Source organism: Triticum urartu, chromosome 4 (assembly GCF_003073215.2).
Source record: "Triticum urartu cultivar G1812 chromosome 4, Tu2.1, whole genome shotgun sequence".
Taxonomy (NCBI): Eukaryota; Viridiplantae; Streptophyta; class Magnoliopsida; order Poales; family Poaceae; genus Triticum; species Triticum urartu.
In genome coordinates, this window is record NC_053025.1 from 272,962,867 (window position 1) to 272,984,616 (window position 21,750).

At 42.8% G+C, this 21,750-nt stretch overlaps 1 long non-coding RNA gene across 4 annotated transcripts; it reads right to left on the reverse strand.

The window, feature by feature from the left end:
- Positions 1 to 9,478: 9,478 nt before the first annotated feature.
- On the reverse strand, positions 9,479 to 12,041 carry LOC125551461. 4 transcript variants are annotated; one of them, XR_007302680.1, is made up of 3 exons: positions 11,117 to 11,820; positions 10,570 to 11,020; positions 9,479 to 9,700 (listed from the first exon to the last, which is right to left on the reverse strand). It is a non-coding gene; the product is annotated as an uncharacterized LOC125551461 (long non-coding RNA). The 4 variants fall into 4 exon arrangements; XR_007302677.1 differs by lacking the exon at positions 9,479 to 9,700 and having other exon boundaries at positions 9,978 to 11,020; positions 11,117 to 12,041; XR_007302679.1 differs by lacking the exon at positions 9,479 to 9,700 and having other exon boundaries at positions 9,978 to 11,038; positions 11,117 to 12,041.
- Between the last annotated feature and the right edge of the window lie 9,709 nt (positions 12,042 to 21,750).

The window sequence follows — 21,750 nt, forward strand, 5'->3', positions numbered from 1 at the left end:
GTAATTCTTTTTGTGGTGTGTTTGTCAAGATCCGATGAATTGTGGGTTTATGATCTAGATTGATCTTTCTTGCAATAGGAGAAGTGCTTAGCTTTGGGTTCAATCTTGCGGTGTCCTTTCCAAGTGACAGCAGGGGCAGCAAGGCACATATTGTATTGTTGCCATCGAGGATGAAAAGATGGGGGGGTTATATCATATTGCTTGAGTTTATCCCTCTACATCATGTCATCTTGCCTAATGTGTTACTCTGTTCTTATGAAATTAATACTCTAGATGCATGCTGTATAGCGGTCGATGTGTGGAGTAATAGTAGTAGATGCAGAATTGTTTCGGTCTACTTGTCGCGGACATCATGCCTATATACATGTTCATGCCTAGATATTCTCATAACTATACGCTTTTCTATCAATTGCTCGATAGTAATTTGTTCACCCACCGTAGAATTTGCTATCTTGAGAGAAGCCACTAGTGAAACCTTGGCCCTCGGGTCTATCTTCCATCATAATATTTTCTTATCTACTTGTTATTTCTGCCGCTTTTTATTTTGCAATCTTTATTTTCCAATCTATACAACAAAAATACCAAAAATATTTATCTTATTATCTCTATCAGATCTCACTTTTGCAAGTGGCCGTGAAGGGATTGACAACCCCTTTATCGCGTTGGTTGCAAGGTTCTTATTTGTTTGCGCAGGTATGAGGGACTTGCGTGTAGTCTCCTACTGGATTAATACCATGGTTCTCAAAAACTAAGGGAAATAATTACGCTACATTGTTGCATTACCCTTTCCTCTTCAAGGGAAAACCAACGCATGCTCAAGAGGTAGAATGGTAGCACGTACTATTCTTACATACAAGAGAATATGAGGTCTCCCCTCATCTTAGATGCTACAATGATACAAGATTCGAGGCCATTCGATATGGGATCCAAGGGCATCTAAGTAGTTTTGGTACTAATTGTGTGCAATTCCCAAACTCATTAAGGTTTCTTGTAAAAATATTAAGACATCTTGTGAGCCGCTATATCTCAGATCTACACGCTCCAAGGAACTCGTCTCACCATATAATCATTTTATATCATTTTTTGGTACTAACCTATTGACATAGTGCCAAGTGCCAGTTGTTGTTTTTTGAATGTTTTTTACATCATAGAAAATCAATACCAAACGGAGTCAAAATGCCACGAAACTTTATAGAGATTTTTTATGGACCAGAAGACACCTAATGGGCCAAGGCTGCGTCTGGGGGTGCTCCGAGGAGAGCACAACCCACCAGGGCGCGCCAGGAGGCCTAGGTGCGCCCTGGTGGGTTGTGCCCACCTCGGGTGCCCCCCGGACCGCCTCTTTGCTCTATAAATAACCCAATATTCTAGAAACTCTAGGGGAGTCGACGAAAATAAATTCCAGCCGCCGCAGAGTCCAGAACCACCAGATCCAATTTAGACACCATCACGGATGGGGTTCACCACCTGTAACGCCCCAAGACCGGAGCTTCAGATGCCTTCCTTGATCTCCGGGTTTTCGTCGTGTGATTTGTTTGGTCCGTTGCTTTCATCATTGCATCATGTGCATTGTCATATTCATGCATGTTACATTGTTGGATGCTCCTTATATGATCATGCATCATCACCTCCTCCTTCCTTCTTCTTTCTTTCATTTTGGCAAGTGACCTTTTTCCCCTTCCCATAAATGTTCTTTCTTTTCCGATAAACCATATACCTTTCCTTCAACCTCTCTGCCAAATTTCATCTCTATTTGAAATTGTTTTGGTTAGGGTTTAAAATGGTTAAAGTTTGAATTTAATTCAAACTTGAATTATTTTTACTTCCATTAAAAATCTCCAAACCAATTTTGTTAAATAGAACACATTTTCAGGATCACGAGTATATTTTTATATTTCTCTAGATCCTTTCTTTTTTTCCTTGCACTTTTCTTTTTGTATTTCTGTCTGAAGAAATATAAGAGAAAAGAAACAGCAGTAGCAGCGCCAGGCCGGACAACCAACAGCCTGGCATGCTGCCAGACGGCCCTTCCCCGCGGCCCATTTGGCCCAAGGCCATCCCATAGCCTAGTCGGCTCTAACCCTAACCCTCGTTCGATCTCTCCCGTTTTCCCCTCGCTGCGCCGCCAGGAGAGCCCCGCTCGATCCATCTCTCCCACCTCTCGTTCTCTTCCTCACGCGCCATCAGAGAGGAAGAGCAGCGCCCGAGCCACCTCCCTCTCCTTCGTTCCCCTGCTCTTGTTCCCCCTCTGGGCCTCTCCCTTCTCCTCAGCACCGCATGAGCCCCGCTCGGTCCTTCCTCGCGCATCTCCTTTTCCCTAACCCCTGCTCCTCCCTCCGGCCGACCCCCATGGCTCGCCCCACTGCCAGCACGCGCGCCCCCTCTCTTCCATTCTCCCCGCTCCAGTCCCTCGTTGTCTCCACTCACTCACGCCATGAGAGACCCGTGCCTGATCCCTTACCTCCTCCCGTCGACCCTCTCCCTCTCGTCTCCTAGCGCCGCCGCACGCTTCACACCAGGGAGAGGAGCTCCCGTGCTCGATGCCACAGGCGCACCATGGGCGCCTCCCATGGCCGCCGTTGCCTGCTGCTGCCCTCCGCCTTCTCCTATGCGTTGCCGCCATCCAAGACCAGCAGGACACCGCCGTAGCGGCGACCAGCGCCAGCCTCGACTTCCTCCTGCCCGTGCCTTTCCTTTCGCCCCTGCCTTTGTCGTGCGAGAACGTGAGGAAGACGACCGGCGCCAAGTCCTGCTCGAGCACCCGCCTGCGTTGCTGCGTCAGTGCACCGCGTCGCTGCTCGTTGCCTGCCAAGACCGTCTCCGTGGATTTGCGCCAAGTACCACTACCGCCAAGTTCCGCTCCGTACGGGTATGACTACACCGGATGACGCGACAAGCCCTGACAACATGTACATCTACTACGTCAAGACCGGACCGACAAGTACCCCAACGATTGTGTACAACGACCGTTGTCGAAGACCCGGGTAGCAAAACGTCAAGTATGTATGAACGAAGAATGCCATGTATCTCTCCGAAAAACGAACATGAACCACTACGTCCGGAGACCTCGAACCCGTCAACTCCGACAACGATTGTGTACAACTACCGACGATGTGCATGTTGCCAAGTACCCTCTCTGGGTCGTCATGTTCGACTACCGACAAACATGTACCACTACCGTCGCCGAGATCGCGAGAACCTCTACCATCGACCCTAGAGCATGAGAGAACGACTACTTCCACTATGAAAGTCCCGAGAACGTCTACTTCCTCTACTTTGCACCGAACTCGAACCGTCCTCGTTTGCATGCTTCGAAGGTATAACCGCCGAGTCGATGACCCGCGAAACGAATGCATGTTGTGTGATGTATGAGATGCACACTTGTTCTCCTCGAGTTCGAAAGTGTCGGCGCACATTGCCCCTCTTTTGCCTTGTCACCGACATGTGGGATCCCGGTAGTCGGGAGCACCCCACCATCTTGCTCAACTCGCTCACATCGCATTTCCTTTTTCACCGGCATCTCCATGAGCTACCGGAACCGATATGTTGCGTGGAATCATTTTTGGATTCGTTGTCGTGGCACCCCTTTCGTTTCCGCCATGATGACAAATGCTCCATATTATGCTCATGTCAACATTTTCTTAAAAATTGCATAAACTTGTTCCTCTCATCCGCATCATGATAATAACATTTAAATGTTAAAATTTGTTGTTGCACCAAATTGATAAATGCATATGGGGATTTACTGGATTTGTTGTTTGTTATATCCGGCCCCATTTAAATTGGTTAGATGGTATAGTTTTTGTTATGCTTCATTAAACCGGACATGCATCATACTTGGTTGTGCATCATGCCATGTTTATGCTTGGTTGTTTACTATGTTGTGTGCTTCTTTCCGGTGTTGCTTCTTCGGGTTGGTTCCGATAACGTCGCGTTTGTGAGGTCCCGTTCGACTACGTCCGTTTGTCTTCTTCATGGACTCGTTCTTCTTCCTTGCGGGATTTCAGGCAAGATGACCATACCCTCGAAATCACTTCTATCTTTGCTTGCTAGATGCTCGCTCTTTTGCTATGCCTATGCTGCGATACCTACCACTTGCTTATCATGCCTCCCATATTATTAAGACAAGCCTCTAACCCACCTTGTCCTAGCAAATCGTTGTTTAGCTATGTTACCGCTTTGCTCAACCCCTCTTATAGCGTTGCTAGTTGCAGGTGAAGATTGGAGTTTGTTCCTTGTTGGAACATGGATATTTTGTTGGGATATCACAATATATCTTATTTACTTAACGCACCTATATACTAGGTAAAGGGTGGAAGGCTCGGCCTTATGCCTGGTGTTTTGTTCCACTCTTGCCGCCCTAGTTTCCATCATATCGGTGTTATGTTCTCGGATTTTGCGTTCCTTACATGGTTGGGTTATAATGGGAACCCCTTGACAGTTCGCCTTGAATAAAACTCCTCCAGCAATGCCCAACATTGGTTTTACCATTCGCCACCTAGCCTTTTCTTTCCCTTGGGTTCTGCAGACTCAAGGGTCATCTTTATTTAAACCCCTCCAGGCCAGTGCTCCTCTGAGTGTTGGTCCAAACTAGAGCCCTGTGCAGCGCCCCCTCGGTGAAACTCGAGATTTGGTTTTAGTTGTATGGACCGCTCATCTGAGTGTGCCCTGAGAATGAGATATGTGCAGCTCCTATCGGGATTTGCCGGCACATTCGGGCGGTGTTGCTCGACTTGTTTTACCATTGTCGAGGATGTCTTGTAACCGGGATGCCGAGTCTGATCGAATTGTCTTGGGAGAAGGAATATCCTTCGTTGACCGTGAGAGCTTGTGATGGGCTAAGTTGGGACACCCCCTGCAGGGATTTGAACTTTCGAAAGCCGTGCCCACGGTTATGGGCAGATGGGAATTTGTTAATGTCCGGTTGTAGAAAACCTAAAGTTGATCTTAATTAAAATACATCAACCGCGTGTGTAACCGTGATGGTCTCTTCTCGGCGGAGTCCGGGAAGTGAACACGGTGTTGGAGTTATGCTTGACGTAGGTTGTTCTAGGATCACTTCTTGATCATAGTTTCTTGACGTGCTTTGCCTCCTCTTCTCGCTCTCATTTGCGTTTGTTAGCCACCATATATGCTAGTCGCTTGCTGCAGCTCCACCTCATACCTTTTCCCTTCCTATAAGCTTAAATAGTCTTGATCGCGCGGGTGTGAGATTGCTGGGTCCCCGTGACTCATAGATACTTCCAAAACCAGTTTGCAGGTGCCGATGATACCGTGCAGGTGATGCAACCGAGCTCAAGGAGGAGCTCGATGAAGATCGTGTTCGTTATGTTGTTTCCGTTTCCAGTTGATCAGTAGGGAGCCCAGTTAGGACGATCGGGGATCTGTGTAGCATTTGGGGTAGTCTTCTTTTATTTTGGTTCCGTAGTCGGACCTTGAGTGTATTTGGATGAATGTAATGTTGTATTCATGTATTGTGTGAAGTGGCGATTGTAAGCCAACTATGTATCTTTTCCCCTTATGTATTACATGGGTTGTGTAAAGATTACCTCACTTGCGACATTGCTTTCAATGCGGTTATGCCTCTAAGTCGTGCTTCGACACATGGGAGATATAGCCACATCGAGGGCGTTACACCACCTCCATTGGTGCCTCTCCGACGATGCGTGAGTAGTTCTTTGTAGACCTTCAGGTCCGTAGTTAGTAGCTAGATTGCTTCATCTCTCTCTCTCTCGATTCTCAATACAATGGTCTCTTGGAGATCCAGATGATGTAACTCTTTTGCGGTGTGTTTGTTGGGATCGATGAACTTTGAGTTTATGATCAGATCTATCTTTTTATATCCATATCCATGAAAGTATTTAAATTTTTTTGATCTCTTTTATGCATGATTTCTTATAGCCTTGTATTTCTTCTCCGATATTTTGGGTTTTATTTGGCCAACTTGATCTATTTGTCTTGCAATGGGAAGGGGTGCTTTGTAGTGGGTTCGATCTTACGATGCTTAATCCCAGTGACACAAAGGAACCAACACGTATGTATCATTGCAACTAAGGATAAAATGATGGGGTATATCTCTTCATAGATAGATCTTGTCTACATCATGTCATCGTTCTTATTGCATTACTCAATTTCCCCATGAACTTAATACACTAGATGCATGCTGGATAGCGGTCGATGTGTGGAGTAATAGTAGTAGATGCAGGAAGGAGTCGGTCTACAAATCTTGGACGTGATTCCTATATAATGATCATTGTCGGGATATCGTCATGAGTATTTGAAGTTCTATCAATTGCCCAACAGTAATTTGTTTACCCACCGTTTGCTATTTTTCTCGAGAGAAGCCACTAGTGAAACCTACGGCCCCTGGGTCTCTTTCTCATATTATTTGCCTTTGCGATCTATTTTTCTTCGCTTTTATTTTCACATCTACAAAACCAAAAATATAAAAATACCTTGCTGCAATTTATTTTATTTACCGTTCGATCTATCATTATTTACAACTCTCTCACATCCGTTTGCCCATCTTGGGGCGCCGCTACCCGAAAAGGATTGACAATCCCTTTTACACATCAGGTTGCGAGCAGTTGTTATTTGTGTGCAGGTGATATTTACATTGTGTTGCTTTGTTCTCCTACTGGTTCGATAATCTTGGTTTCATATCTGAGGGAAATACCTAGTGCCACTGTGCTGCATCATCCCTTCCTCTTTAGGGAAATACCAACATAGCTTCAAGGGACATCAGCGCATGGTGAAGGTGTTTTACAAAGGCAACGTACGTTTCTTGAGAGAGAGAGAGAGGGACGGAGGGTTTGTCATGGAGGGAACGACGAGGTTGTGTGTGAGAAATACATTTGTTGAGAGTGTGAGGGCGAGTGTGACATAAATGAAGATCGAAACATGAAGAGAAATAATGAGCACGCGTGTACCAATGGCTATCTTAACAAAGAAATGAAGATCGATCTATACATGAGGTATGTGTGGTGGTGGGGGGGTCGACGGAGACCTAAGCACAACATTTGCATGTACATAGTACTAGACTTAACATTCATGTTTCAATTTACTGTGGATTTTAAATATTGAATTGAGGACCATGCATGGCTTACATTTTATTTTTGAACTCGTGTCATACATGCATGGTCATACATCAACATTGAGATCACTATATCACAAACTCAAACTAATTCAAGAACTCGTCATAAATCAATTATTGTGCCTTTCGAAATGACCAGTTATTTGCAAGGAAAATACGGTCATTGTAATACATATAGATTCGTCCGGCAATGTAAAAAAAAGATTCCTTTCGCATTCTCGAATGGTAGCACCCGACGGCATACCAGCCAGACCCAGGCTCATGTCCTGCTTGTGGCATGCGTAGTATGCACATTAGCCAACCCCAACCAAAAGAATTGCGATATTAAACTTCACGCCTCTACTAGAGCCTCCGCGTTTCGAGTCGAATTATTTGGCGGCCAGAATTCCAGCCCTAGGAAATTCCTCTCATGTCCCCGGTCCATAATGACTATGAATGAATAATGGAGGGATGCTTTAGTAACTAGCCCGCGTTACCTACCGTGCCGAGCACGGTTCAATTACCTCGGTCACCACTACCCAAGGTCACCCGTCAACTCCATTGTCTAGTACTACACCAGGATGAGCTCAGAATGGATCTCCCTTTGTTCGTGCCTACTAAAGTTACTATATCAGGCAATGCACTGGTACAGATGTATTATCATTTTACTCTACATATATAATTTATCTGAAGTCTAACTAAGCAATTTTTTGACCAAATCCTTTCTTAAGAAATATTAACATCTACAACAGTGAAGATGTATCGCTTGAAAATTTATTTCATGATGGAGGTTATGATATTATTTCGAATCCTGGATTTCAAATTCCAGAAAATCCAAAACTGACCGGAAATTCATGAAATTGAGCATGGTCACATGACCAGACAAATGAAGAGTCAACGTATTTTAGAACAAAGACCTGTCACGTTAACGCGAAAGGTTTCACTATTCAAACCGTGGGCATTAGACCTAAGTGCCGCCATGAGCCCCGCTTCTCATCGAGCAGGTGCCGTCCGAGCGAGCGTGCGAGTCGATGGGAGGCGTGCGAGCAGACCATTGCGTCGGCTGACCGGGAGGTGTGCGAGCAGGCCACTGCGTAGGCTCACCGGGAGGCCAGCCCCTTGACGAGGCTCCGTCGCCCACCTTCCTCCCAACTGCCCTCACTTTTAATGGCGTCGGTGGCATAGTTGAAATCACCCCTGCACTCCTCGGTCTTGCTAAAATCTTCTATCTTCCTCTCCGATTCTCCTGTCATCTACCTCCAACCAGCTTGACCTCACCATATGCCATGCCGCATCACAATGGTCTGCCCTTAGTCTTCCAGTTTCCAGAGGAAGACACCTAGCCAGAGTCTCAAGAACATAAGGCGCTTTGGGACGAGCTTAAACTACCCTTACGGGAAGATGCCACGCTTGTCCCCACTCCCGTTCCAGCTCCCGTCGCCCCAACTACACCAACGCCCATCCCTGTGGCATTGATGGGTTGGGAGCCGCACATTGTCACCGAAAGCCATGGGGTTCCACGAGGTCCACACTGACTTTCACACGCCTGTGCACCAGCCAGTGCATGTGCCTGCGCATGCACTGACGCGCGCTCCTGTGTCGGTGCCTGTGCACACGAATGTCTCCACCGTACTGTTGCTAGAGCATATCCCCGCGTCGGTGCCAGTGCCCCCCCTCAGCGGCATGGATCGCTGCCGTCGACGGCTTTCTTGTACCAATGTGAGTCGCCTCCTCCCGCCTGTTGACTAGCTGCTGGAGACCGAAGTCCAGAACATTCTGGCCTTCCTTGAAGCTAGGGACAACGTCCAGGAGTATGCTAACAACGACGCCAGACGCCACCGTCGCCACCAATCAATGGCCTGATGACACACAGAGCACGGCAGATGAGCCGCTTCCTGCCGCTAGACGCCCCCGTCACCGCCGTGATCCAAATATGCCATGAAAAACATTCAGATTGCCATGTTTAAAATCCAAATATTTGAGAGTTATTATTTTTCTTTACTAGTAAGCGTGCACGTGCAACGCACGTCTCTACCATCCCAATCATGTGATACTATGCTCATAATCATGAGCCCTCGTCCGCGACGATTGAGGCAGCACCTTTCATGGCAGTACTCCCAGCACCGCAATGGCAAGGGTGTCAATAATACCGACACCAACTATCGCCGCCAACCCTATGGGCCTATAGCACTACCGAGGTGATGCATTCCCATCTCTCCAGTCCTGCCGCTATATATACATCTGTTTGCAGCAGAATTGTGACTTTCTCCTTGTATAAACCCCCAACTCCTCTGCCATGTATGAACAATGTGGATGTGCTTCTTTTTCGTCCAATGCGCAAACGCCCCAGTGAAAGCAAGCTTTTCATAGATCTTCCATTGACTGCTAGTAAGCATGCATTTTCAATTCATGTGATTTAATGTGCCATTATAAATTGAAAAGGACATTGACAGCTAGTTAGATCACCGCAGACAATAGGTACAACTAACTGTAGGTTGTGAATGAAGGAAATTTGATAGGCTTGAACTACTTCAGTGAAAGGATGGTACATTTAGTGAAAGCGTGAGCATCTGAAACCAACTGATATGCAGATATGTAAGATATGCCTCACAAAACTGTTGAACCTTGCTGCATAAGATCCAAAAAAAAATTAGGAAAAAGAAAAAGGTCACTATTAAAAGGAGATAAGAAATATATCCACTAAAAAGATGAAATAATAAAATGGCTTAATTGGTATGAAGTAAGAAAAAAACACGTATTCATCCCACATCTTGGTACATATTCACATCTTTGTACACAATGTTTTAGATGTTTTTTCTCATGGGATCTATTTCTTTATTTGAATTAGCCCGCCTCTTGTCTGAACCTTGAGAATGCAAGAATAAATCATATTATGGTTTTGAAACATGACAATATCTAGTGTTGTCCTGAAGCTTTTTTTTGGCAATTAATTATCACTATTTGATCTTTGTGGCCATTCATCCATTCTTATACCTTCATAACACAAGAATAATACAAAGGAAAAAAACTTATTTCCTGGTATATATATATATATATATGACATATATCAGTTGGGGTAAAACACAAACACCTGGCCTATAACATTAAGTAGTACAAAGCCTTTCCAATGGACAAAAAAAGGCATGGTACTCTAGTGTAAAAAAGTTAAGAAAAGAAGACTACAACCAACAACAAATATGAGTATATAATAAAAAAATGAAAATGGATATTATTAGTCGGATAAGAAGGATAAGAAAGTTTTTAGTTTCTTTTAGATGATTTGATGCAGCAATTGCGAAGAAATCATCAGTTAATCTCTGACTCAATTTAGATGAATCGGAACTATACTGTATTAAGTTGGCAAGGGCAAAAAACAATAGAGTTTAGTCACTTTCAGTTGTACATGAACAGTGCAAATATGCTACATCAACGTATTCTTTCTCTTGATAATGTCAGTATAAGTCTGCATCGGACCATTGGGCGAAAGTGTTAGAGACCTGCAATAGGAGGCTGTGTGTACTGATGACAAGAAAGCATACTTGAAGGAGTTAACTGGTGAAGAAAATAGCACCTGAAGAATACTTACTGAGTTAGCTGACAAAGAGAAGCGGGTGTGAGATGGTTTGATGGACTAAAGTGGACATGGATGAGCAGAACTCTAAATATCACATACCTTACTGTTCCTCGGCGCATTTGCTGGTTGTATCTCTATCCCTCGTCCCAATTCAACTTCCCTCTGTATCTCACCAACTTCCTCCTTCGGTCCTTCCTGTACCACAAAGGCTGTAACCTGATGTTATATCCTGCTACCGATGCTATCAATCGAAAGAGAGACCTTGGACAGTGATTCTTGGATGTGCTTTATATAGATGCAGAACACAATGCTGATGAGACACAACTTCCTCCCTTCTACTCCATATAATCATATCACCATGATTATGCTTGAACCTGTTTGTACACAACACACTACCATCACTAAAGTAGACATGGTGAGCCTTGATTGCCGGATATTATTCAGCAGTAAGAGAAGGGAGTTTGCATTACCATATTATATCGTCCAGGATGGGTCGTTCTAAGGGGACTCGTCTGCGGCGTCATTTAGACCACGGTGTCGGCGGAGATTGGAGTGCTGGGCTGCTGGCGGTGCCTACCGCCCGCGCCCAGGCCGTCTAGTCTGCCGGCGACGGGGTAGGGTAGTCACCGGTTACATCAGGCAGGGTGAGGGGAGCGCGTGCCGCCGGCGACCTGGTAGTACTCGGTGGGGCATGCACGACGCAGTCCTCAAAGGGGCAGCGGATAAGGCCAGCGACCGCCGCTTTGTCCCTACCACGAGCAGCACGCGCGGACCACAATCGCCGCACCACGTGCACAGCTCCGGCCAGATCTGCCGCCCCCTTCTTAGCCCCGCCACCAGACGCCACATCGGGCGCCCCCTGTCCCAATTTCTCCACGCTCGCCGGATGACCGACGCCTTGCCATGGCTGGGCACTTCTCCCTCTCTCCCCCACCGTGGCTCGTGTGCGTGGTGACGGCAGGCATCTCGTGTGTCCGCGAGGACCCCGACGGTGGCTTGCATATCCCTAGTAGCGGCGGGAGGGTTCCTACTCTACTTCCTACCGGGGAAGTTCCTACCGGGGAAGGGATTGAGTGGAGAGGTGGGCGCTAATCACGAAAGAGAGGTTGCGGACGCGGAGTGGAGCGCGGTCAATTGTTAAGTACATACAGAGAATGGATTAGATCAAGGTTAGCGGTTGGATTGAGTTTAATAGGCTTAATCCTGCGGTGGTAATAGATTCGTGTATATTTGTGGGGTGCGTTTAAAAAAGTTTATGTTTGATTGTTTATTAGTAGTAGAGATTTTAGTTCGATCATGGTACGAATGTAAAGTCGTAGTGAGACTGAATGAAATTTATGGTTTGATCAATTGAATGTTCTGGTAGAGCCGTATCAAATTAATATAAAACGTCATCAAGCAACATGTATTCCTTCGCATCACAAACATTTCATACTCCCTTCATTCCAAAATATAGTGCGCCCGCGCTTCTCGAGGTCCAACTTTAACCATAAATTTAACCAACGAGATCAACTGCGGCGGGAGAAAAAATTATATAATTGAAAACTTCTTTCGAATACGAATTCACTGATATAATTTTTGCTCCCGCCGCAATCGGTCTTGATAGTTAAATTTACGGTCAAAGTTGAAGCACGTGGATAGAGAAAGCACTACATTATGGAATGAAGGGAGTATTAAAGACCATATCAATTCCAAATATTTTTTAGGGAAGTCAATTCCAAATACTTGTAGGGCGCGAGCAGTCCCCTTGTTCAAGCACTAGGTGATACATCTATTTATCCACTTATTTAATTGTTAGTAGATACTACTAGCCTAACTTGTCCATCGCAGTCACTTTTGTTCTTAAACTTGTTACACATAATACTTGTACTAGTACGTAAAACTGGTGTCGTAACTTATGAACGCGTCTAGATACGGTCAACAGCAACACCGCCCGCGCGTTCTTCGCGTTTGCCCATGCCTTTAAACGTAGAAGGGGAGGAGAGAGAGAGAGTAGACATGAAACCCACCAGTAAGTGAAGTGGAATAGTACGTGCTGACGAGCTTGTCCCACTAATGTACTAAAGTTAATATAAAACATGATATGCATTAAATAGGCTATGGTAATATAAAAACATTATATCAATAAAGGAGAGTATAACAAACGTTGCTACTATGTTGCTATTGACGTGCGGCTTGAAGGCCCTGGTCGCATGTTCGATCATCGTCCTTTTTCATTTTTAATATATACTAGTAAGGTACACGTGCATTGCATGCATGAGATTTGGCAAGCAAATTATGAATAAATACCACACCATAGCATGTAAGCTTTGAGTCATATATGCATGATGTATATGTTCGTTTAATTCTTATAGTTCATCTCATTCAAAATAAATAAGTTTTATAAAAAGTTAATATATTTTAAGATTCATGAAACTGTGCATTGTAAAGCATAAAGTAAAAACAAATAATGGCAATTCATTTAGAAAAAAATTGGGCAATTATGATACAGAAGATTCTAGAACAAAGGAGAAGTGCTTGTGTTTGAGGTTGTGCATTATTCTTAAGTTCAACCATGCAGTCTTCTAGATTGTACATGTGGCAGAATCTGATGAAATGTAGATGATATCCAATGGCCGGTAGTGGTCGGATTTGCCATCTCTACACCGTCGTATTGACTTCATCCAACGACCATCTTTCAAAGTTATTCGCACACTATATAGTGGTCTAGATATGGGTCCAAATTTGCTCCATGACAGTTGGGCCCCTCGGTGTGTAGTTTGTAGCACTTTAATTTCTGGGTCGAAATTTGTTCCATTACTAGTGGACTTCGGGTGTGTAGTTTGTAGCTTATTTGTAATAATTAAAGAGAACACTAGAGTTTTTTTTGCAAAAATACCATGGTTCGACGTGGAAGGTAAGAAAGGGCGTGTGGGAGAGCGGTAATCGAGCCAGAGGGAAAATAATTGGTGGAGGGGCGGGGGTTGCAATCGAGCTACAAAAATATAATCTAAACCCACCAGAATAAATGCCTTCACAAATTAATCAAAGGTTGAATTTCCCCTCGCAATGTAAATAGCTCCGGCTCTGCGAGGGATGGAGAGGTAGCTTCAATGTGTGGGAGATATGGCGTGAGAAAGCGGGGTCAATCGAGACATAGATAGAGAGACAAAGTGAGTGTGGCCCGACATTAATTGAAAAGATATATATAATGTGGATAGATATTGTCCGATTGAGATTTTGGGAAGGGTGAGGGCTGTAAGAAAGAGCTTGAGAGATGATCCAGTCACACACAGGTACATATATCATTTGTGTGTGGGAGGAAGCAAGGTCAATCTATACATATATATATATATAGAGAGAGAGAGAGAGCGAGTGTGGGTCGTCATGCGGTCGAAAGAGTGAGACAGGTTGGAGAGAGTGACCTAGATAGACAATGTGCGTGAGAGAGTATACAATATGATCAAATATGTCAAATTAGGACCAAGCATGGAGATATATTGTTTGTGTTTGAGAAAGAGAGAGGTCGATCAAGACATACATAAAGAGAGATAGAGAGATTGAGCGAGCGTGGGCCTCCATGAGGTCGAAAGAGTGGAATGACTTAGAGATACTGTAGTAGATAGAAAATCTGTGTGAGAGAGTATAGAGTGTGCATCCAACTTGCTTGCTCACGAATACCTAGGGAATTTTGAGGAAACCCATCATTGGAATATGCAAGCCAAGTTCTATAATGTAAAATTCCCACTAGTATATGAAAGTGACAACATAGGAGACTCTATATCATGAAGATCATGGTGCTATTTTGAAGCACAAGTGTGGTAAAAAGATAGTAACATTGTCTCTTCTCTCTTTTTCTCTTATTTTTTTATTTGGTCATTTTCTCTGTTTTTGGCCTCTTTTTTCTCTCTTTTTTTCGTCTAGAGTCTCATCCCGACTTGTGGGGGAAATCATAGTCTCCATCGTCCTTTCCTCACTTGGGACAATGCTCTAATAATGATAATCATCACACTTTTATTTACTTACAACTCAAGAATTACAACTCGATACTTAGAACAAAATATGACTCTATACGAATGCCTCGGGCGGTGTACCAAAATGTTCTATGACTCATGAGTGACATGTATGAAAGAATTATGAATGGTGGCTTTGCCACAAATATGATGTCAACTACATGATCATGCAAAGCAATATGACAATGGTGTAACGTGTCATAACAAACGGAACGGTGGTAAGTTGCATGGCAATATATCTCGGAATGGCTATGGAAATGCCATAATAGGTAGGTATGGTGGCTGTTTTGAGGAAGGTATATGGTGGGTTTGTGGTACCGACGAAAGTTGCGCGGTACTAGAGAGGCTAGCAATGGTGGAAGGGTAAGAATGCGTATAATCCATGGACTCAACATTAGTCATAAATAACTCATATACTTATTGCAAAAATCTATTAGTTATCGAAACAAAGTACTACGTGCATGCTCCTAGGGGGATAGATTGGTAGGAAACGACCATCGCTCGTCCCCGACCGCCACTCATAAGGAAGACAATCAATAAATAAATCATGCTCCGACTTCATCACATAACGGTTCACCATACATGCATGCTACGGGAATCACAAACTTTAGAACAAGTATTTATCAAATTCACAACTATTCAACTAGCACAACTCTAATATCAACATCCTTATATCTCAAAACAATTATCAAGTATCAAACTTCTTATAGTATTCAATGCACTTTTTATGATAGTTTTTATTATACCAATCTTGGATGCCTATCATATTAGGACTACTTTTATAACCAAAGCAAATTACCATGATGCTCTAAAGGACACTCAAAATAATATAAGTGAAGCATGAGAGATCAACAATTTCTATAAAATAAAACCACCACCGTGCTCAAAAATATATAAGTGAAGCACTAGAGCAAAATTATCTAGCTCAAAAGATATAAGTGAAGCAGATAGAGTATTCTAATAAATTCCAATTCATGCGTGTCTCTCCCAAAAGGTGTGTACAGAAAGTATGATTGTGGTAAACTAAAAAGCAAAGACTCAAATCATACAAGACGCTTCAAGCAAAACACATATCATGTGGTGAATAAAAATATAGCCTCAAGTAAAGTTACCGATGGAAGAAGACGAAAGAGAGGATGCCTTCCGGGGCATCCCCAAGCTTAGGCTTTTAGTTGTCCTTGAATTTTACCTTGTGGTGCCTTGGGCATCCCCAAGATTAGGCTCTTGCCACTCCTTATTCCAAAATCCATCAAATCTTTACCCAGAACATGAAAACTTCACAACACAAAACTCAACAGAAAATCTCATGAGCTCCGTTAGTATAAGAAAACAAACCGCCAAACCACCACTTAAGGTATTGTAATGAACTCATTATTTATTTATATTGGTGTTAAACCTATTGTATTCCAACTTCTCTATGGTTCATACCCTCCTATACTAGCCATAGATGTGTCAAAATAAGCAAACAACACATGAAAAACAGAATATTTCAAAAACATAAAGTCTATAGTAATATGTTGGTTACGAATACTTCTGTAACCCCAAAAATTATTAAATTAGTTGTTTGATGTGAGGAATTTGTCTATTAATCATCTTCAAAAAGAATCAACCTAATCGCACACTCTAGTAAAAAATGGCAGAAAATCTCGTGAGCGCTAAAGTTTTTGTTTTTTACAGCAAGATCGCTAAAATCTCCCCCAAGTCTTCCCAAAGGTTCTACTTGGCACAAACACTAATTAAAAGTATAAAACCACATCTAAACAGAGTCTAGATGAATTATTTATTGAATAACATCAAGTAAAAATATTGGATTGTCTTCCAACAAGCGATTTTCTTTAAAGCCTTTTAGCTAGGCATTGATAATTTCAATGATGCTCACATGAAAGACAACAATTGAAGCACAAAGAGAGCATCATGAAACACATGACAAACACATCTAAGTCTAATATACTTCCTATGCATAGGTATCTTATATGCAAACAAATTATCATAGCAGGGAAAAACTAGCATATGCAAGGAAGAGGAAAGAAACAATAGCAATCTCAACATAACGAGAGGTAATTTAACAACATGAAAATCTCTACAACCATATTTCCCTCTCTCATAACAATTACATGTGGGATCATAATCAAATTCAACAATATAGCTATCATATAAAATATTCTCAACATGATCCACATGCATGCAAAGTTGACACTCTTCCAAAATAGTGGGATTAACATTAACTAAAGTCATGACCTCTCCAAACCCACATTTATCAAAAATTCATAAGATTGAATATTATCCAAATATGTGGGATCTAAAGTTGAAACTCTTCCAAACCCACTTTCAGTATTATTGCAAACATTATTATCAATCTCATATATTGATCATGGGGCTTAAATAAATTTTCAAGATTGTAAGAAGAATCACCCCAATCATGATCATTGCAACAAGTAATGGACATAGCAAAACTAGCATCCCCAAGATTAGGGTTTTGCAAATCATTAACACAATTGACATTAATAGAATTTGTAATAATATCATTGCAATCATGCTTTTCATTCAAGGAACTATCGTGAATCACTTCATAAAGTAATTCATCGCAATTTTCAGATTCACGAATTTCAAGCAAAACTTCATAAAGATAATCTAGTGCGCAAAACTCACTAGCAATTGGTTCATCATAATTGGATCTCTTAAAAATATTAGCAAGAGGATCAGGATATATAGATCTTACGTTCTCTGTTTAGCAATAAATAAACAATTATTCCAACCAAATGAGCAAACGAGCAAAGTAAGACATCAAAGCAAACAAAAAGACCAACAGAAGAAGGGTGAATAAAATGGCAAGGGTGAAGTGGGGGAGAGGAAAATGGAGGCAAATGGAAAATAATGTAATGCGAGGGATAAGAGTTTGTCATGGGTACTTGGTATGTCTTGACTTGTGTGTAGATCTCTCCGGCAACGGCGCCAGAAATCCTTCTTGCTACCTCTTGACCACTGCGTTGGTTTTCCCTTGAAGAGGAAAGGGTGATGCAGCAAAGTAGCGTAAGTATTTCCCTCAGTTTTTGAGAACCAAGGTATCAATCCAGTAGGAGACTACACGCAAGTCCCTCGTACCTACACAAACAAATAAGAACCTCATAACCAACGCGATAAAGGGGTTGTTAGTCCCTTCACGGTCACTTACGAGAGTGAGATCAGATAGAGATAATAATAATAATAATAATAATAATAATAATAATAATAATATTTTTGGATTTTTTATGATATAGATTGAAAGTAAAGATTTCAAAATAAAATAGATGGGAAACTTATATGATAAAAGGTAGACCCGGGGGCCATAGGTTTCACTAGTGGCTTCTCTCAAGATAGCATAAGTATTACGGTGGGTGAACAAATCACTGTCGAGCAATTGATACAAAAGTGCATAATTACGAGAATATCTAGGCATGAGCATGTATATAGGCATCACGTCCGCGACAGGTAGACCGAAACGTTTCTGCATCTACTATTATTACTCCACACATCGACCGCTATCCAGCATGCATCTGGAGTATTAAGTTCATAAGAACAGAGTAACGCATTAAGCAAGATGACATCATGTAGAAGGATAAACTCAACCAATATGATATAAACCCCATCTTTTTATCCTCGATGGCAACAATACAATACGTGCCTTGCTGGCCCTGTTGTCACTGTGAAAGGACACCGCAAGATTGAACCCAAAGCTAAGCACTCCTCCCATTGCAAGAAAGATCAATCTAGTAGGCCAAACCAAACTAAAAATTCGAAGAGACTTGCAAAGATAACCAATCATACATAAAAGATTTCAGAGAAGAATCAAATATTGTTCATAGATAAACTTGATCATGAACCCACAATTCATCGGATATCGACAAACACACCGCAAAAAGAGTTACATCAAATAGATCTCCAAGAAGATCGAGGAGAACGTTGTATTGAGATCCAAAGAGAGAGAATAAGCCATCTAGCTAATAAATATGGACCCGAAGGTCTGCGGTAAACTACTCACACATCATCGGAGAGGCTATGGTGTTGATGTAGAAGCCCTCCGTGATCAATTCCCCCTCTGGCGGAGCTCCAGAAAAGGCCCCAAGATGGGATCTCTTGGGTACAGAAGGTTGTGGCGTCGGAAATAGGGTTTCGTCGTGCTCCTGGATGTTTTCAAGGTATATGAATATATATAGGAGGAAGAAGTAGGTCGGTGGAGCTACGAGGGGCCCACGAGGGTGGGGGGCGTGCCCTCCTGCCTCATGGCCACCTCGTTTCTTTCTTGACGTCTGCTCCAAGTCCTCTGGACCATGTTTGTGCCAAAAATAACTCTCCCAAAGGTTTCATTCCGTTCGGATTCCTTTTGATATTCCTTTTCTGCGAAACACTGAAATAGGCAAAAAAACAGCAATTTGCACTAGGCCTTGGGTTAGTAGCTTAGTCCCAAAAATTATATAAAAGTGTATAAATAAGCCCATTAACATCCAAAATAGATAATATAATAGCATGAAACAATCAAAAATTATAGATACGTTGGAGACGTATCACTCATCCGCCGAATACAGGGGGACAGAAGAAATTCCCCCCCCCCCCCGAAGTCAAAACAGTGAATATGATATACGTTACTCATATCCCAAACGGGAGCGCAAGCGTGCTCTAACGGACAACTACACGATAGAGCCAGTCGCCCCAAAATTCAACCCATTGTCACCCTGCCCGATCACTTTCGATCGTAGAGACCATCCGACTAGTATCCATCACGGAGGATCGGCCGCACTGGTCGTCGACCCAATTATCGATGGATTCCACCTTACGCGAGTCCTCATGGACGGCGGTAGCAGTCTTAACTTGCTCTATCAGGACACGTGCTACCTCTTGAGCACTGCGTTGGTTTTCCCCGAAGAGGAAGGGATGATGCAACAAAGTAGCGTAAGTATTTACCTCAGTTTTTGAGAACCAAGGTATCAATCCAGTAGGAGGCTACGCGCCAGTCCCTCGTACTTGCACAAAACAAATAAATCCTCGCAACCAATGTGATAAGGGGTTTTCAATCCCTGCACGACCACTTACGAGAGTGAGATCTGATAGATATGATAAGATAATATTTTTGGTATTTTTATGATAAAGATGCAAAGTAAAAGCAAAGGAAATAACTAAGTATTGGGAGATTAATATGATGAAGATAGACCCGGGGGCCATTGGTTTCAGTAGTGGCTTCTCTCAAGAGCATAAGTATTCTACGGTGGGTGAACAAATTACTATTGAGCAATTGATAGAATTGAGCATAGTTATGAGAATATCTAGGTATGATCATGTATATAGGCATCACGTCCGAGACAAGTAGACCGACTCCTGCCTGCATCTACTACTATTAGTCCACTCATCGACCGCTATCCAGCATGCATCTAGCATATTAAGTTAATGAAAACAGAGTAACGCCTTAAGTAAGATGACATGATGTAGAGGGATAAACTCATGCAATATGATGAAAACCCCATCTTGTTATCCTCGATGGCAACAATACAATACGTGCCTTGCTGCCCCTACTGTCACTGGGAAAGGACACCGCAAGATTGAACCCAAAGCTAAGCACTTCTCCCATTGCAAGAAAGATCAATCTAGTAGGCCAAACCAAACTGATAATTCGAAGATACTTGCAAAGATAACCAATCATACATAAAAGAATTCAGAGAAGATTCAAATATTGTTCATAGATAGACTTGATCATAAACCCACAATTCATCGGTCTCAACAAACACACCGCAAAAAGAAGATTACATCGAATAGTTCTCCACAAGAGAGGGGGGGAACATTGTATTCAGATCCAAAAAGAGAGAAGAAGCCATCTAGCTACTAACTATGGACCCGTAGATCTGAGGTAAACTACTCACACTTCATCGGAGGGGCAATGGTGTTGATGTAGAAGCCCTCCGTGATCGATGCTCCCTCCGGCGGAGCTCCGGAACAGGCCCCAAGATGGGATCTCGTGGATACAGAAAGTTATGGCGGTGGAATTAGGGTTTTGGCTCCATATCTGATCGTTCGGGGGTACGTAGGTATATATAGGAGGAAGGAGTACGTCGGTGGAGCAACAAGGGACCCACGAGGGTGGAGGGCACGCCTGGGGGGGTAGGCGCGCCCCCTACCTCATGGCCTCCTCTTTTGTGTCTTGATGTAGGGTCCAAGTTTCTTGGGTCTTGTTCGTTGAGAAAATCACGTTCCCGAAGGTTTCATTCCGTTTGGACTCCGTTTGATATTCCTTTTCTTCAAAACCCTAAAGCAGGCAAAAAACAGCAATTCTGGGCTGGGCCTTCGGTTAATAGGTTAGTCCCAAAAATAATATAATAGTGGATAATAAAGCCCAATAATGTCCAAAATAGTAGATAATATAGCATGGAGCAATCAAAAATTATAGATACGTTGGAGACGTATCAAGCATCCCCAAGCTTAATTCCTGCTCGTCCTCGAGTAGGTAAATGATAAAAATAGAATTTTTGATGCGGAGTGCTACTTGGCATAATTTTAATGTAATTCTTCTTAATTGTGGTATGAATATTCAGATCCGAAAGATTCAAGACAAAAGTTCATATTGACATAAAAATAACAATACTTCAAGCATACTAACTAAGCAATTATGTCTTCTCAAAATAACATGGCCAAAGAAAGTTCATCCCTACAAAATCATATAGTTTAGTCATGCTCCATTTTCGTCACAGAGAATGCTCTCATCATGCAGAACCCCGATGACAAGCCAAGCAATTGTTTCATACTTTAGTAATCTCAAACCTATAAACGTTCACGCAATATATGAGCGCGAGCCATGGACATAGTACTATGGGTGGAGTAGAATATAATGTGGGGGGTTATGTGGAGAAGACAAAAAGTAGAAAGTCTCACATCAACGAGGCTAATCAATGGGCTATGGAGATGCCCACCGATTGATGTTAATGCAAGGAGTAGGGATTGCCATGCAACGTATGCACTAGAGCTATAAATGTATGAAATCTCAACAAAAGAAACTAAGTGGGTGTGCATCCAACTTGCTTGCTCACGAAGACCTATGGCACTTGAGGAGGCCCATTGTTGGAATATACAAGCCAAGTTCTATAATGAAA